This window comes from Schistocerca americana, chromosome 2, assembly GCF_021461395.2.
Source record: "Schistocerca americana isolate TAMUIC-IGC-003095 chromosome 2, iqSchAmer2.1, whole genome shotgun sequence".
Lineage (NCBI taxonomy): Eukaryota > Metazoa > Arthropoda > Insecta > Orthoptera > Acrididae > Schistocerca > Schistocerca americana.
The window spans coordinates 72,347,723-72,366,519 of record NC_060120.1 but is presented as its reverse complement, the minus strand read 5'-3'; the positions used below and the strand labels follow the sequence as shown (position 1 = coordinate 72,366,519).

Genomic DNA, 18,797 nt, shown 5'->3' with positions numbered 1-18,797 from the left:
GATAAATGTTCTGTAAAACGTAAATATCGGTGCCTTTTGCTTTCTGATACTTCGTCTCACTTGTGGGAAACACTAGTAGCAATATTACCAGGCCCTGGTGCAACCTTTGTAGTGTGCGCAAAACAAAGCGGACAACAAACTGTATGTTAAGGAGGGACAAAAGCACGAAATCTGCTACTGCAATAGACTTGAGCCTGCCGAGAGTAGATTAACTTCGGATGTTAGCAGACGAGACCACACTCCTGTGATTCTGTGCATACGCAACCTGCAGCATATTTAGAATTCCACACTCGGCACAGTCACTTATCCATTCGCGGCGTGGTTGTCTGCTGACTTACACGCGAGCACGTGACGGAGGCAGCGGTTGATCGAAATGAAGTTATGTAGGGTGTCTACACCGAAATTCTCTATTTTTTGAGGAGATTTAAAAACAGTAATTTTTGTGATTTGTCCGTTGAATGTAGAAGTGCCTACAGTTGATGCCTAATTTTTGCCAACTTTTGGCGTCTTTGCAAATGTTTCCTTCTTGTCCATACAAGCGAAAATGGTGTGAGTTTTGGAGAAAGCGAAAACTGTGCTTCGGTATGTAAAGTTTATATTTATTGTTAAAGTGCAAAGGCAGCTTCGTCCTGTTCATACACTATTGGCCATTAAAATCGCTACACCACGAATATGACTTGCTACAGACGCGAAATTTAAACGACAGGAAGAAGATGCTGGATATGCAAATGATTAGCTTTTCAGAGCATTCACACAAGGTTGGCGCCGGTGGCGACACCTACAACGTGCTGACATGAGGAAAGTTTCCAACCGATTTCTCATACACAAACAGCAGTTGACCGACGTTGCCTGGTGAAACGTTGTTGTGGTGCCTCGTGTAAGGAGGAGAAATGCGTAACATTACGTTTCCGACTTTGATAAAGGTCGGATTGTAGCCTATCACGACTGCGGTTTATCTCATCGCGACATTGCTGCTCACGTTGGTCAGGATCCAATGACTGTTAGCAGAATATGAATCGGTGGGTTCAGGAGGGTAATACGAAATGCCGTGCTGGATCCCAACGGCCTCGTATCACTAGCAGTCGAGATGACAGGCATCTTATCCGCATGGCTGTAACGGATCGTGCAGTCACGTCTCGATCCCTGAGTCAACAGATGGGGACGGTTGCAAGACAACAACCATCTGCACGAACAGTTCGACGACGTTTGCAGCAGCATGGGCTATCATCTCGAAGAGCATGGCTGCGGTTACCCTGGACGTTACATTTCAGATGTGACACGACCCATGGCTCTACCCTTCATTCGATCCCTGCAAAACCCTACATTTCAGCAGGATAATGCACGACCGTATGTTGCAGGTCCTGTACGGGCCTTTCTGGATGTAGATTATGTTCGACTGCGGCCCTGGGCAGCACATTCTCCAGATTTCTCACCAATTGAAAACGTCTGGTCAATGGTGTCCGAGCAACTGGCTCGTCGCAATACGCCAGTCACTACTCTTGATGAACTGTGGTATCGTGTTGAAGCTGCATGGGCAGCTGTACCTGTATACGCCATCCAAGCTCTGTCTGAATCAATGCCCAGGCGTATCAAGGCCGTTATTATGACCAGACGTGCTTGTTCTGGGTACTGATTTCTCAGGATCTATGCACCCAAATTTCGTGAAAATGTAATCACATGTCGTTCCAGTATAATATATTTGTCCAATGAATACCCGTTTATCTTTATTTCTTCTTGGGGTAGCAATTTTAATGGCCAGTAGTGAGTAGTGTAATGAGGCAGGAGTAGGCGCTACGAGGATAAAAGGCTGCTCGGAATGGCCGCGTGGTTTGAGGCGCTATGTCACAGACTGTGCGGCCCCTCCCGCCTGAGGTTCGAGTTCTCCCTCGGGCAGGGGTGTGTGTTTTCTTCTTATCATTAGTTTAAGCTAGTTTAAGTAGTGTGTCAGTCTAGGGTCCGATGGCCTCTCTGAAGAACAAGATGAGAAAGTCTGCCAAATGTTCCAATGAGGTTCACGCAAATCAATTAGTCAGGCTTCACGGAAACTTCAAATGCCACTTGCGACAGTTCATAAAGTCCTGAAACATCAGTTGAATATGTAGTCATACAACGTGCTGATTCTGCAGGCCATAAAAGCCGATGCCAAACATCGGTGGCGTGGATTTGCATTTGAAATGCTTAACCGAATCTATCAGAATTCTGCTCTCTTGACAAGAGTAGTGATCTCTGATGAGGCCACATTCCAAGTCTCTGGATCTGTAAACAAGCAAAACGTTCGCATTTCGGAGTCACAGAATCCTCACAGTAGCAGGCTAAAAGTGGGCGTACTCAGAAAGTGACCGTTTGCTGTGTCCTGATATGCACAAAGTGATCAAAAGTATCCGGACACTCCTAAAATCATACGACTTCATATTAGGTGCATTGTGCTGCCCCCTACTACCAGGTACTCCATATCAGTGACCTCAGTAGTCATTATACATCGTGAGAGAGCAGAATGGTGCGCTCCGCGGAGCTCACGGACTTCCAACGTGGTCAGGTGATGGGGTGTCACTTGTGTCATACGTCTCTACGCGAGATTTCCACACTCCTAAATATTCCTAGGTCATCTGTTTCCGATGTGGTAGTGAAGTGGAAACGTGAAGGATCACGTACAGCACTAAAGTGCGCAGGCCGATCTCGTCTGCCGGCCCTGTGGCCGAGCGGTTCTAGGCGCTCAGTCCGGAACCGCACGGCCACTACGGTCGCAGGTTCGAATCCTGGCTAGGGCATGAATGTGTGTGATGTCCTTAGGTTATTTAGGTTTAAGTAGTTCTAAGTTCTAGGGGACTGATGACCTCAGATGTGAAGTCCCACAGTGCTCAGAGCCGATTTCGTCTGTTGACTGACAGAGACCGCCGAAGAGACCGGCAACAGGTGACATCTGGATCCACTGCAAGTACTATGACAGTTGGGCGGGAGGTGAGAAAAATTGGATTACATGGTCGAGCGGCTGCTCATAAGCCACACATCAGGTAAATGCCAAACGACGCCTCGCTTGGTGTAAGGAGCGTAAATATTTGACGATTGAACAGTGGGAAACGTCGTGTGGAGTGACGAATCACGGTACACAGTGTGGCGATACGATGGCAGGGTGTGGGTATGGCGAATGTCCGGTGAACTCCGCGTGCCACCGTGTGTAGTGCAAATAGTAAAATTGGGAGGCGGTGGTGTTATGGTGTGGTCGTGTTTTTCACGGAGGGGGGCTTGACCCCTTGTTGTTTTGCGTAGCCGGTCGCGGTGGCCGAGCGGTTCTAGGCGCTTCAGTTCGGAACCGCGCGGCGGTTACGGTCGCAGGTTCGAATCCTGCCTCGGGCATGGATGTGTGTGATGTCCTTAGGTTAGTTAGGTTTAAGTAGTTCTAAGTTCTAGGGGACTGATGACCTGAGATGTTAAGTCCCATAGTGCTCAGAGCCTTTTTTTTAATTTTTTTTTTTGCGTGCCACATCACAGCACAGCCCTACTACATTGGTGTTTTAAGCACCTTCTTGATTGCCACTGTTGAAGAGCGATTCGTGATGGCGATTGCACCTTTCAACACGATCGAGCACCTGTTCGTAATATACGACCTCTCCGGAGTGGTTACACGACAATAACATCCCTGTAATGCACTGCCCTGAATCCTACATAACACGTTTGGGATATTTTGGAACGCCGACTTCGTGCCAGGCCTCACCGACCGACATCGATACCTCTCCTCAGTGCAACACTCCGTCAAGAATGGGCTGCCATTCCCTAAGAAACCCGGCACCTGATTGAATCTATGCCTGCGAGAGTGGAATCTGTCATCAAGGCTAATGGTGGGCCAACACCGTACTGAATTCCAGCATTACCGATGGGAGGGCGCCACGAACTTGTAAGTAATTTTCAGCCAGGTGTCCGGATACTTTTGATCACATAGTGTAGTTGGACAGTTACTCTTTGCTGAGAAATATAACATCGTCCCTAGAACTGTTATAGACGTTCCCTTTTCCCCAGGTTGAAGAAACACAATCGAACCAATGGTTTCAAGAAGAAGTTGCTCCACCTCAGGTCGATGAGTGTTCGGAAAACTCTGAATCGAATATTTCCAGGACGCTGGACTGGACGACGTGTACCAATGAACAGGGCTCCTCAATTGGCTCTGAGCACTATGGTACTTAACATCTGAGGTCATCAGTCCCCTAGAACTTAGAACTATTTAAACCTAACTAACCTGAGGACATCACACACATCCAAGCCCGAGGCAGGATTCGAACCTGCGACCGCAGCAGTCCCGCGGTTCCGGACTGAAGCGCCTAGAACCACTCAGCCACACCGGCCGGCCAGGGCTCCTCGTTCTCCTGGCATCACACGATTTTTCTCTCTGGGGCTACGTGAAGGACAGTGCGTTCACCGGTGTAGTCTGGACCTTCAAGACCGTACTCGGACTGTGTCGGTACCACCGCTTCGTACATGTTGCAGCGGACTTAGCTGGAAGTTCAGTACAGACAAGACATTTTTTCGGATCACCGCAGGTTCTCAGGTGGAAGCGTTTTGATTTGAAGTTGAAATTTTTTATACTCAACTTGATATACAACTTATTTCTGACATTTATTTCATTTACTTTTGTGTTGGGAGCAAATAGAAAACAGGACATTTCGGTGTAGACACCCCGTATTTCGAAGAAAATAACTTTACGGATTACAGTTTTTCGTATCTATAGCTACTTAAATTCTCCAAAAGCCATTGGAGAGTTTGTGGTGGAGAACACTTAATACCAGTGTTAGAGGATCTGTCCTGTTCCATTCACGCACTGAGCAAGGAAAAAAAAAGTCTCTGTGTATGCAATTTTGTGCGGTCTAGTCTGTCTCACCTTATTCTCATGGTCACTGCTCAAGGTATACGATGGCGTCAGCAGAACTGTTCAAAAATGGTTCAAATGGCTCTGAGCACTATGGGACTCAACTGCTGAGGTCATTAGTCCCCTAGAACTTAGAACTAGTTAAACCTAACTAACCTAAGGACATCACAAACATCCATGCCCGAGGCAGGATTCGAACCTGCGACCGTAGCGGTCTTGCGGAGCAGAACTGTCACGCTGCATTCGTCGAATACTGGTTCTCTAACTTTCCCCAACAGGATTAAACTACAATAACGCTACTTTTCTGCTTTTCCTTCAAATATTCACATTCCCGAGAATCTCTGTTCACAGGCTACACTAACCTTTTACGGTCCTGGCAGCGTGTCTGTGAATTCCTTCAAGTGCTTCCTGCTACCAGTGCATCTTGCGAACAACTCCAAATGGTATAGCAGTACTCCATAATAACTGTGACTAGCGTCTTGTATGCGATTTCAGTTACAGATGCATCGAGCTTCTTAGAACCCTTACAATAAATCTAATTTTTCCATTTGCAGTCCATATTAATGATTATACTTTTTCGTCCTATTTGCTTTCGCTTTTTAATATTGCCCTTAATTGTGTATCTACGCGACCAATATCGTAAATTTTCAGCTCACTTTGTATTCGGGTGATACTGAGTTCCGTCTCTCTGTTATAGGCATTATCTTGCATTATGCACATTTTAGTAAAGCTGCCGTTACGTACCTCAAGTGGAAGTTTTGTTCAAGTCTTTCTACATTTCGTTACGATTGCCCTACGACGATACTTTCGTGTATAATAGTACAATAGCTCTGCTGTTCTCATCTGATAAACTCTCATAGTCTGTGTATTACATTAGCGGTTCTATACCGTTTTTCATGGACACAGGTAAAGTCACTTTCGTTTAGGATGAACATAGCCGATTAGCCGTCCTGTGTAACACACTGGGGACTGTTAGTCAGACATTCATCAACCCAACAATATATGTGTGAAGATATCTCGTATGATAGTGTCTTGGTTTTCTTTTCCGACGATATATTACCGTGTCGAAGGGCTGTCAGAAATCTAGGAAAATAGATTTGACAGGTTCGCCTGTTCTACCCTATGCAACACATGGTGTGTGAATAAAGCAAGTTGTGTCTCATCCGATCGATTCTTTGTAAATCGGTACTCTTGGAGAGAAACTTCTTTTCCTAAGGAACATCGTAATATTTGTGCATAGAAAGTGCTCTGTGATATTGCAACATATTGACATTAGTGATATTGGTGTGTAATTCCGTGCATTCGTTCTGTTACTTCTTTTGTAAACAACACCTGCGCCCTTTCACATTCACGGTGAACTTGGCTGAGCGAGAGTTTCTCTTTAAATGTATTAAAAATGAGCCTCGTTCCACAGCATATTCAAGGAAAAATCTAACAAGAGTAGGTGTATGTAGCACCGCTGATTACACTGTGCAACTAATTTTCATTTAAAATTTGGAAGTTACTTGTATTCAGGTTTTCTACATCTATTTATACGCAATGCGAGGAAAAATAACCATTAAAAATACCTAACTACAGCTGCATAAATACCTGGCCTGTTTTATGCCACCAATATGCCAATACATGTTGATTTCAGTAGCAATATACACTTGAAAATTTCCATAAAGAAAACTTGTTAATAATTGTGAATCCCTAAGGTGAAGTTTCACCCTAATAATATGAAACAGTTGCACTTATAAACTTCAATACACATCTACTCACAAAATTACTGCATCAATACAAACGAAACTGAAGAATTTTCCGTGTTTTTACAGTTTCTTCTAGAAATTATCTATTATCCATTAATCCATAAAGAAAATAACGGTAGGTACCGCTAGACAGCGTAATAGTCACTACAAGAAACACTTTAATCATCATCAATGATCTAAACTGACTTTTCCAGAATTTGGTTAATCGGTCATAAGTTATATCTGGACCATCCCCGGAATAGTCCCACAGTCGTATATCGAAATATCAAGAGGCCAGTTCCCTACATAGCTCTTCGACATGACTGAAATCTTTTTGTGAAGCCGCTCACCGCGTTCGTTAGGAACTGCTCCGCAATTTTCAGGGAACAAACAGAGTTGTGCACTTGTGCACGAAGGAAGTATATTTCTGAGACATGTTGCAGTCAAGCTTTTAATAACAAGACAACAGTTCATCCACAGGGCCCTTATAATTTTTGGCTCTCTTATTTCGTAAGAAACTGAATTCCACGCCGAATTTGATTTCTGCAAGTTACAAAAGAAGAGGCTTTTGGTCGGATTTTTTAAGATTCTTACAGTTCATCGTTCAATACTAATTTTTTGCACCAGTTCCAAATGTCTTTTTGGAGTTAGCATTTTTATTAACAGTTTGTCTTTTGGTAACGTCGTGTGATAGGAGTTTTCCAAAATTCAAACTAATTAAGAATTACCTTAGGCCCACTATGAGACAAGCACGACTCAGAAACTTGTGTAGCTAAAAGTATCGATTCTGATGATGTACATTCATAATTTGCCGAAAAAGAGATGAAAGGAAGAAAGCTGCATATTATACACACATATCACTAACGAAATTTTTGGTTATTTGACCTGCTTCACTATTAATAAGCTATACTTTGTTATTAATAAAAATCCGTTTAACTTATATGTTGCCATTCATAAAAACTATTTACAAAGTAGTTAACAGTACACGTTGATTACATAACCACTAGTACCAAAACTTTGCCTGTTCAGAAAGATTATTTGATGTTTTTGTGGGATTAGTAGAAGGAGGGGGCGGGGGGGGGGGGGGGAGGCTGTCAGAGTAGGGCTTGTCAAAATTGCGCGCTGGATGCCAAACTACCTAGCTATGTCACTGCACAGAGTACAGATAGAGGCATAATGAAAATCCAACCAACAGGAGTCTGTATATTTCTGGACTCGCATTCGGGAGGACGACGGTTCAATCCCGCGGCCGGCCATCCTCATTTAGGTTATCCGTGATTTCCCTAAATCACTCCAGGCAAATGCTGGGATGGTCCCTTTCAAACGGCACGGCCGACTTCCTTCCCCGTCCTTCACTAATCCGATGAGACCGATGACCTCGCTGTCTGGTCTCCCTCCCCAAAACAACCCAACCCCAACCCTCCTACATATTTACTTTCCTTCGAGCAATCATACATTCATATAAATTTCTGAAACGACAACAACTCCTCCATCGAATAAGTAATTCCGAAATGTTATCGTCAACAACAATGTAGAGATTAAAAAAACATACATACTACAGAAAGTAAGTTGCACATATCGTCCCACGATAGGAGCATTGTACAATAAGAGAACCGCATTGTTAGAAGAGAGCAAAAGTGCTGCTCTTCTTGTAGACATACTTCTGTAGCAGTACGGATAACAGGTACATCACAGTGTGGGAGCGAAATGGTTTGCAACTGCAAACGTACTCCATGGATAAGAGACAGTACAATTCTTGTGGTAAAAACTTCTAAATTGTATACAGATTAACGTGATCTTCTGGCGGTGTATAGACCAAATGCAGTGCAACGTCCAGCCGAGTGAATTGGCGCCAACAATTTGATTGACCTAGTAGATAGTGCCGGAAGTTCCATGCAGCTTTTCACGGATGATGCTGTAGTATACAGAGAAGTTACAGCATTAGAAAATTGCAGCGAAATGCAGGAAGATCTGCAGCGGATAGGCCCTTGGTGCAGCGAGTGGCAACTGACCCTTAACATAGACAAATGTAATGTATTGCGAATACATAGAAAGAAGGATCCTTTATTGTATGATTATATGATAGCAGAACAAACACTGGTAGTAGTTACTTCTGTAAAATATCTGGGAGTATGCGTACGGAACGATTTGCAGTGGAATGATCATATAAAATTAATTGTTGGTAAGTCGGATGCCAGGTTGAGATTCATTGGGAGAGTCCTTAGAAAATGTAGTCCATCAACAAAGGAGGTGACTTACAAAACACTTGTTCGACCTATACTTGAGTATTGCTCATCAATGTGGGATGCATACCAGGTCGGGTTGACAGAGGAAATAGAGAAGATCCAAAGAAGAGCGGCGCGTTTCGTCACAGGGTTATTTGGTAAGCGTGATAGCGTTAGGGAGATGTTTAGCAAACTCAAGTGCCAGACTCTGCAAGAGAGGCACTCTGCATCGCGGTGTAGCTTGCTGTCCAGGTTTCGAGAGGGTGCGTTTCTGGATGAGGTATCGAATATATTGCTTCCCCTTACTTATACCTTCGGAGGAGATCACGAATGTAAAATTAGAGAGATTCGAGCGCGCGCGGAGGCTTTCCAGCAGTATTTCTTCCCGCGAACCATACGCGAATGAAACAGGAAAGGAAGGTACTGACAGTGGCACGTAAAGTGCCCTCCGCCACACACCGTTGGGTGGCTTGCGGAGTATCAGTGTAGATGTAGATGAAGGCTGCACCGCCGTGGATGGTGCCGATCGCGAAGGAAGACCATCGACATCGATCACAGACCACCATGTCCAGACAGTCTGCAAGCTGAAAGAACGTCGGGGACGGGGAGAGAGATTTTCCAATGGCAAAGATGTTCACACAGTGGTTCTTGAACGTTTCCGTGACCAAGGAGCGAATTTCTGTTGGAATACACATTCCGTCATCAGATATATCTCATAAACCAAACACATCTCTACACACTCATTTTCAGAAAAAGGCAGAACACCTTGAACTACTAGCTACAGGACGTTCATGTACACATAAAATGTACATTAGTATGTTCTGCAGAAATGATTAGCTTTTGAGGCATGTAGGCCCGCGGGTTCAAGGTCAACATCGATACCGCGGCACAACACCACCTACCGGTAAAGTGAGCCTGCCTCTCGTTGTCGCTATAAACCAAAGGTAATGCATAAGTATTACTTGAGCAGACATGCAGGCTCCCTCGTAGACGTATGCGCGAACTGTTCCGTCAAATCAGAGAGTTCGAAAGAGGGCGCATTATTGGCATGAGAGAATGTGATGCATCCATGCGGTAACTTGGTGCTCGTATGGGACGGAGTGTTTCGGCTGCGCAACGGGTGTGTGGAGAATGGTTCACGGGAGGCAGTAGAACACGACGACACTGGTCAGGTCGCACCACCCAGACGCCCCCCTCCCCCCGGAGAAGGTAGACACCTTATCCGAATAGCACTGCGCGGCAGATTTATGTCTTCCTCAGCTCTGGCGTAACAGTGGAACAGTGTAACGCATCGTACACTATCAGGAATGAGAGACCGTGGCCGTTTATTACGGCGTGGCTTACGTGCGTGTCGTCCACTTCTCCGTCTACCTTTAACGATTGTGCAGAAACATGTTAGACAGCTTGTAACACCATAGCTCTACTGCTCTAATGATTTATTTTGCCTTTTTGTTTTATTTAATATTACATCATTGAATTTCTGTAAATGTTGTTGGATTGAATCCATACCATTGAAGTGTTTATTATTTTCTCTGTTATAAACTTGATGTCTTTTGGAATGTGAGAAGTTTGATCTATGTAATATATACGATATGAGCAAATGATATGTTTTTCTTTCTCACTTAATGTCTATGGTTACCTTTGAGATTGAATGATTTTGTTTAAATAATTTTTCGTCGAAATACCAATATGTGCAAATGTTCTGATTTAATTAATATGTTTGGCTGTTGTTATGTAATTGCTGATCCTCACTTAGGGTTCTTTTGTATGTAAAAGGTGTTGTGGTTCCCCTGGGGAACGGAAGCATGCAGCGCTCACAAATTGTGGTTGGCCTAGGTAGAAAAGGTGGAATTAAGAGTCAGTCGGAAACGAGCTACCAAACTGTGAACTGCCCATGTAAACCAAACTGTGAACTGCCCATGGAATAGTTGTATATTGTGCTGGTTCCGAGAGAGGCTTTTGCTGACGCTTTCCAATGCCTCGGATGGATGGATCAAGAGCTGGAACTATTCTGAAATTGGTATCTATCATCGCCACCAAGAAATGACAGGGTCTAGGAATTCTACCTGCAAATCCACCTACCAACATGCAATCGCCACTACACTGCGCAGTCACTGTAATGGAACACGATAGTAATGTACAGTGAAGGATCAGCTTATTGGATGTGTTAGTGTGCTCAAATATAAGGTAATTTATAACTGAATTCATGTACCCACCTCGATTTTTTTTCTTATCATAACACCTCTCAGGTTCCTCTCCGTTTGAACTAAAGTGATTACCGAGTTTCCTTATTGAAAGGACATTAAAGCCTAGTGTTTTAACTAATTAATGCCTCTTGAACATAGTAAAAAGAAAGTTAAAGGTAATGTGGCAAGAGAGTGAACTAACGTAAATGATGCTTGCTGAAAATAATTTTTCTATTAAAACTGATTATTAATATGTTGTTGCCAACTTCAAAATTAAAAGTTCTTAAAACTGAGGCTTATAAAGTTTTGCTAGTAAATGATCACATTGCTGCCTGTTGTAAATCGCAAAAGGTGAGTCAATATCTTAAAAATATGTCAGTTTTGTGTCTCACTGTAGTAAAAGTTTAAAACTGCAATTGTGGAAGGTTAAATACTCATACTTGCTAAGCACTTGTTTCTTTTGTGTATTTAAAGTGCATATTAATAGTGTGATAGGATCCACAGTTTATCCTTTATGCTCATGATAAATAACAGTTAATAGAAAGACCACTATTTATGAAAACAATAATTTCTTCATTCAAAAGACAGTGAGAAGTAACCTGTTAGTGAATTCCATTTAACTTTCATTCTAAAAAGAGAAGTATTTAGCTGAGAGAGACCTAACCTGTGACCAGTTCATAATTTTGCAGTGAACTACATTTACAATTTTATGTCAGCTAGGAAAATTTTTGAAAAGTAATACTGAACCTATGTCCAATTTATGAGTCTACAGTGAATATTAATAGTAATATTATAAAGACCATTGAGTTTGAATAAGCACTGAAAGTGATATTGTGTAGTGTTATAAGGTTATAATTATGCAAATAGTTTGTTCTGATTTGTTAGCTCCAACCTTAATCTGAACATACTGTATTCAGGTGCCAGAGTTCATTGCACTCTCGTGTGGCAAAGTATAGGTTGTGTTTGTCCGTTAAAGTTACTCATACTTATTTACTTGAACAAGAAGGTCAATCATTGTCTTGCCCAATTAGGCTGGCGACCGTTTTCCTTGTTCTTTGAACAGTGTAGATAGGTAAAATATTGTTTGTTACTGTTTAAATATTTACGTAATTCTGACTTTCACTTCCGATAAGCCACCTCCGTTAGGTACCACACTGTCAATATAACAAAATTCCTCTCAGAGGGTAACACTGCTCTGCTTCTTTATACCATAATTGCTTGAATAAAAATAATTTCATTATACGAACTGCCGCCAGCTTTTAGGTTAGAGTATAACAGTAGCAGACGGTAGTGTTATAAGCTATAGTGTAGAACACCGTCACTGGGGACAGGAATAGCATCAGATAGTGTTTTCGGACGAATCCAGGTTGTGTTTGTTCGAAAACAATGGCCGCATTTTGGTTCGCCGCAGACGGGCGGCATCACAGTGACTGCATTCGCACAAGATAATAGAGCGCCAACTCAAGACCTTACGGTGTGGGGTGCTATTGGGTACAACCACAAATCACTGCTGATGCGTGAACAGGGTACTGTGACCAGTATGATTTACGTGGATGACCCCCTGCGATCCGTAGCCATACCCTTTTCTGCACAGCATCCAAGACGACATTTTTCAGCAAGACAATGCACGACCACATGTTGCTGCACGAACACGTGACTCCTTGGTGTCTCATGATGTCACCCTTTTGGCCTGGCCCGCCAGATCACCAGACTTGTCGCCAATCGAAAATGTGTGTGACATGGTGAACTGACGGCTGCAGTTGGGTTGGGGTTGGGTTGATTTCGGGGAAAGAGACCGAACTGCGAGGTCATCGGTCTCATCAGATTAGGCAAGGATGGGGAAGGAAGTCGGTCGTGCCCTTTCAAAGGAACCATGCCACATTTGCTTGATACGATTTAGGGAAATCACGGAAAACCTAAATCAGGATGGCCAGACGCGGGATTGAACCGTCGTCCGCCCGAATGCGAGTCCAGTGTACTAACCTCACGGCTGCAGTGGTGTGACCCAATGCCCACCGCCATAGATGAACTTTGGAACAAGGTGAATGCAGCATGAATGGCTATATCACAGGTCGCCATTCGCGCCTTATACGCATCGATGCCTTCACGCGTGGAAGAAGTTATCAGGGATCATGGTAGACCCTGTGCCCACTAGGCAACAGGACACAAGCCGACCGTGGTGGCCACGCGGTTCTAGGCGCTGCAGTCCAGAACCGCGCAACTGCTACGGTCGCAGGCTCGAATCCTGCCTTGGGCATGGATGTGTGTGAAGTCCTTAGGTTAGTTAGGTTTAAGTAGTTCTAGGTTCTAGGGGACTGGTGACCTCAGATGTTAAGTCCCATAGTGCTCAGAGCCATTTGAAAACAGGACACATGCTGAACCGAGGTTATTGAAATGCTGAACATGCTAATGTACGCATCCTGTGAATATGAACATCCTATCTCTCTAGTCGTTCAACGCGTCTTTCTTTTTCGAACTTGAGTGTAAATTCAATGACTTACAGGGAGCACATCTTGCAGGTTTCTTACAGGAAAAGTTTTTCTGCGATACGGATAACAACTGATAACAAGTGCACCCCAGTGAGTAGAACGTTCCGGTCGTTCGTTTACAGAGACTTGGAAACTATGTTGACAAATAGTGTCATGTATGTGCTTCACTTTGATGTTTCGTGCAGTTTTCAATACAAGTAAATTGACTTGTCATAATGATGCGTAACTCACTTTTTGAAGACCCTCGTCATTGTTGTTGTGGTCTTCAGTCCTGAGACTGGTTTGATGCAGCTCTCCATGCTACTCTATCCTGTGCAAGCTTCTTCATCTCCCAGTACCTATTGCAGCCTACATCCTTCTGAATCTGCTTAGTGTATTCATCTCTTGGTCTCCCTCTACGATTTTTACCCTCCACGCTGCCCTCCAATACTAAATTGGTGATCCCTTGATGCCTCAGAAAATGTCCTACCTACCGATCCCTTCTTCTAGTCAAGTTGTGCCACAAACTCCTCTTCTCCCAAACCCTATTCAATACCTCCTCATTAGTTAAGTGATCTACCCATCTAATCTTCAGCATTCTTCTGTAGCACCATATTTCGAAAGCTTCTATTCTCTTCTTGTCCGAACTATTTATCGTCCATGTTTCACTTCCATACACTCGTCATAAAAAAAAAAAAAATCGCCAGGTAGCATCAAATAACGGAATTCAGTAAGCGACATGTTTGAAATTATTCTGTATACCAAATGTAATGAATACAGACAAAACCCGCTGCATAGTGACTCGTTTTTAGTGAATGCCGATCACTGGCGTGGAGCGCGGACTCTGACAGTAGGTAACAAGGCTGTGTTGTTCAGAGCCGGGCTTACCTTTCCTGCTGCGGATGTTCACCAGCTCGCTTGTGCTGCGGCAGTGGACTGGGGCTCCCCGAAGCTGCGCTGCCAGTGTACCCAATCGCAAACTCGTTCTTTTTCCGTCCGAAGGCACGGATGATGTCATCTGTAATCACGCGCTCTCTGGTCTCTGAAGGTCAGCGGCGGTGTAAAACGGCCGACGTCCCCAGCCGGGAAAGCCCTGGACAGGCAGCCAATAAGCACATCCTCTCTGCGCCGGCATTTCACAGAAAGCTAATGACGCACTCTTCCAGCACCTTCGGTTTTCTATCTCCTATTTCCAGGATAGGGTCGTTCGTAACGCAGTTTCCACAAAATACAAGAGACTCTTTACGTGCCTGGCAGAGGGTTCATCGAACCATTTTCGTACTACTTCTCTACCATTCCACTCTCGAATGGCGAGTGGGAAAAAGGAACACCTAAATCTTTCCATTCGAGCTCTGATTTCCCTTATTTTATTATGATGATCATTTCTCCCTACGTAGGTGGGTGTCAACAAAATATTTCCGCACTCGGAAGAGAAAGGTCGTGATTGAAATTTCGTAAATATATCTCGCTGCAAATTAAACCACCTTCGTTTCAATGGCGTATCATATCAGTGACACTCTCACCCCTATTGTGCGATAACACGAAACGAGCTGCCTTTCTTTCCACAGAACAGAATGAAATGAAATTAGAAATGCTGCGCCGGCCGGAGTGACCGAACGGTTCTAGGCGCTACAGTCTGGAACCGTGCGACCGCTGCAGCCGCAGGTTCGAATCCTGGCTCGGGCATGGATGTGTGTGATGTCCTTAGGTTAGTTAGGTTTAAGTAGTTCTAAGTTCTAGGGGACTTATGACCTAAGATGTTGAGTCCCATAGTGCTCAGAGCCATTTGAAAAAAAATAGGAGTGCGGGTAAGCGACCACAAACAGAATAGTGAACGCCTTATTGTGGCCAAGACAGACACGCAGCCCACGCCTACTACAGTAGTACAAGTTTATATGCCAACTAGCTCTGCACATGACGAAGAAATTGAAGAAATGTATGATGAGATAAAAGAAATTATTCAGATAGTGAAGGGAGACGAAAATTTAGTAGTCATGGGTGACTGGAATTCGATAGTAGGAAAAGGAAGAGAAGGAAACGCACTAGGTGAACATGGAATGGGAGTAAGGAATGAAAGAGGAAGCCGCCTGGTAGAATTTTGCACAGAGCGTAACTTAATCATAGCTAACACTTGATTCAAGAATCATGAAAGAAAGTATTATACATGGAAGACGCCTGGAGATACTATATGGTATCAGATAGAATATATAACGATAAGACTGAGACTTAGGAACCAGGTTTTAAATTGTAAGACATTTCCAGGAGCAGATGTGGACTCTGACCACACTCTGTTGGTTATGAACTGTAGATTAAAACTGAAGAAACTGCAAAAAGGTGGGTGTGGTGTCACCGCCAGACACCACACTTGCTAGGTGGTAGCATTTAAATCGGCCGCGGTCCGGTAGTATACGTCGGACCCGCGTGTCGCCACTGTCAGTGATAGCAGACCGAGCGCCACCACACGGCAGGTCTAGAGAGACGTACTAGCACTCGCCCCAGTTGTACAGCCGACTTTGCTAGCGATGCTACACTGACGAAGACTCTCTCATTTGCCAAGAAGATAGTTAGCATAGCCTTCAGCTAAGTCAACTGCTACGATCTAGCAAGGTGCAGTATTCAATTGATATTTATTATATGAAGCACGTATCATCAAGAGCGATGTTCTACAATTGTGGATTAAAGTTAAGTATTCCAGAAGCTACATACTTTTCTTTATAGCATTCATTACGTATCCTGTTTCAGACCTCACGCCAGCCTGCGTGAGTTTAAGCGCGTGCCTTTCGGCTTCCTCACATTGTGTCTAGGCTGCCTTGTCTAGACACAACATTTTTGGTGACGAGTACAAAAAGGGTCTTGTTCTTTATACTTGCTTCGCTTTCATTGTGCCATGGCTTCGCCACAATCTCCAGATGTACTGTCCGAATTTTATCGCTTGCAGAATCAGCAGACGCAGGCGTTATTGGATGCCCTTGGACAGCTCGTCCAGGGTCAACGTGCGATGCAAAACGATGCGGCAGCCGCCGCTTCACCGCTCACGCAGCCACAACACGCAGTTGCACCACCTTTTCGGCATTTTGATGCGGCCATGGAAAGCTGGACGGAGTGGTCACGCCAATTTGGATTCCATCTCGCCGCCTACAGAATTCAAGGTAATGAGCGGCAGCTTCACTTATTATCGTGTGTCGGCGTCCACACGTACAGAGTGATAGTGAAATTGTTTCCCCGACGCGATGTAGCAACTCTGTCCTATGACGAAATTTTGTCTGCATTAGATGCATATTTCAAAGAATCTGTCAATGTAGTTGCAAACTAATCGGGAGTGGGTTGCAACTTTGCAAGGCCTTACTAGGGATTGTGCTTTTGAGTCTGAATGTGGACTCCCTTATTCAGATACTATGGTACGTGATGCAATTGCACAGAACTTTTCTGATGTTCGTATCAGGGAACAGATTTTGAAACTAGCCAATCCCTCCCTTCGACAAGTGATAGGCAAGACACACTTGCCTTTGCTCAGGAATCATTTGCAACTTCGCCAGCCGTGTGTCACGTTAACCGGCCCGCTGGGCGAGCTGCACAAAACGGTAAACAGCCCTTGCGCACGTCCGTGCAGCCACGTGTCCCGTGCAAGCACGCAAATGCAGTGAAGTCATGCCCGCAGTGTGCTAATAGACATTCGCGTGAGAATTGCCCGTCACGCCAAGCTATTTGCTTTTTCTGTAATAAAAAAGGACATGTTCAGAGTGTTTGCCAGAAAAAGCTCAGATCGCACACTAAAAACCATTCCAGGCCCTTTGCTTCGCGCCGGAATCGAACCAAGAATACTCAGGCTCGTGAACCTTCGCCCATGGAAATTCATGTCGTTAATTCCACTCCGCCCATTGCCGCTCCTTCTCACAGTGACTGTGTTCGTCCCACAAAAAGTGTGCGTCGACATCGACGGAAATCACGTCAAGTCGCAAGTGATTCTGTACCAGTGTCTGTTCATGTTGCACAAAACAGTCGCTCTTGTCGTCGGCAGGACAATAAACTTTTTGTAGACTTGGACATTAATGGCCACGTGATACCATTCCAGCTCGATACCGGAGCTGCAGTTTCATTGATAAATAAAGACACGTACAAACAACTGGGCACACCTCCGTTGCGTACCGCAAATGTTAAGTTAAATAGTTATTCCGGTCAGAATATCCCTGTGTTAGGACAGTGCAGCCTTCTTGCAACATACAAGGGACAAACAAAACTTGTGTCATTTTACGTTCTTCGTTCTTCTTCTGCAGTGAACTTGTTTGGTTTAGATTTATTTCAGTTGTTTAACATGTCTATAGTCAATCAGGTCCTATCAGTGAACCAGACTGTGCCCTCAACCAGTGTTCCTTGTCTATGTGAAGAATTTGCAGACATTTTTTCACCGTGCCTAGGTCGCGCTAAGAACTATAAAGCACATTTGGAACTGAAAGTCTACGCGCAACCGAAATTTTTCAGAGCGCGCAATGTTCCCCACACATTGCGTGATGAGGTCGCACGAACGTTACACGATTTGGAATCACAAGGTGTGATTGAACGTGTGCAGGCTTCTCTCTGGGCATCACCCTTAGTAATTTTGCCAAAACCTTCCGGAAAATTGAGACTTTGTGTGGAATTCAAGGCAACGGTGAATCCACAACTAGTGATTGCAACTTTTCCTTTACCCCGCCCGGAAGATCTTTTTGACAAACTGTGCCCGGGTAAATATTTTTCGAAGTTGGACCTAGCAGATGCGTACTTGCAAATACCAGTGGACGACGAATCCCAGCGCGTCTTGGTGGTTAACACGCAGCTTGGTTTGTACCGATTCTAAAGACTGCCATTCGGGTGTGCATCCGCCCCTGCATTGTTTCAGCAATATCTGCAAACTGTTTGTGCATCGGTCCCTACTGCAGCAAACTATCTGGACGATATTGTGATCTCCGGAAAGACGGAAGAAGAACATTTAGCCAATCTCCGGACATTATTTCAGGTCTTGCGACAAAATGGTCTTCGCTTGCGGAAGGACAAATGTGTGTTTTTTGCTCGTGACTTACCATATTTGGGACATGTAATCAATGCACAAGGCATACATCCGAGTCCAGAGTACCTCCGTGCCATACAGGACTTGTCTTCGCCGCAGAATTTGAAGCAGCTACAGAGTGTGTTGGGAAAAATTAATTACTATCATCGTTATGTTCTCCATGCCTCTTCCATTTCAGCTCCGCTTCATCGCTTACGCCGTAAGGGTGTTCCGTTCGTCTTGACGACGGAATGCGAACGCGCCTTTCGCCAGTTGAAATCGGCGTTGCTTTCAAATACTTGCCTTACGC

General features: G+C 44.4%; 1 protein-coding gene across 8 annotated transcripts in view; it reads right to left on the bottom strand.

The window, feature by feature from the left end:
* The window catches only part of LOC124594774 (leukocyte elastase inhibitor-like), a 193,857-nt gene extending 179,431 nt beyond the window's left edge, over positions 1–14,426 (bottom strand). For all 8 annotated transcript variants that reach the window (XM_047133174.1, XM_047133176.1, XM_047133173.1 and 5 more), the window contains exon 1: positions 14,353–14,426. The gene's annotated coding sequence lies outside the window, so the exon portion shown is untranslated. The remainder of the gene's footprint in view (positions 1–14,352) is intronic.
* Positions 14,427–18,797: the final 4,371 nt, after the last annotated feature.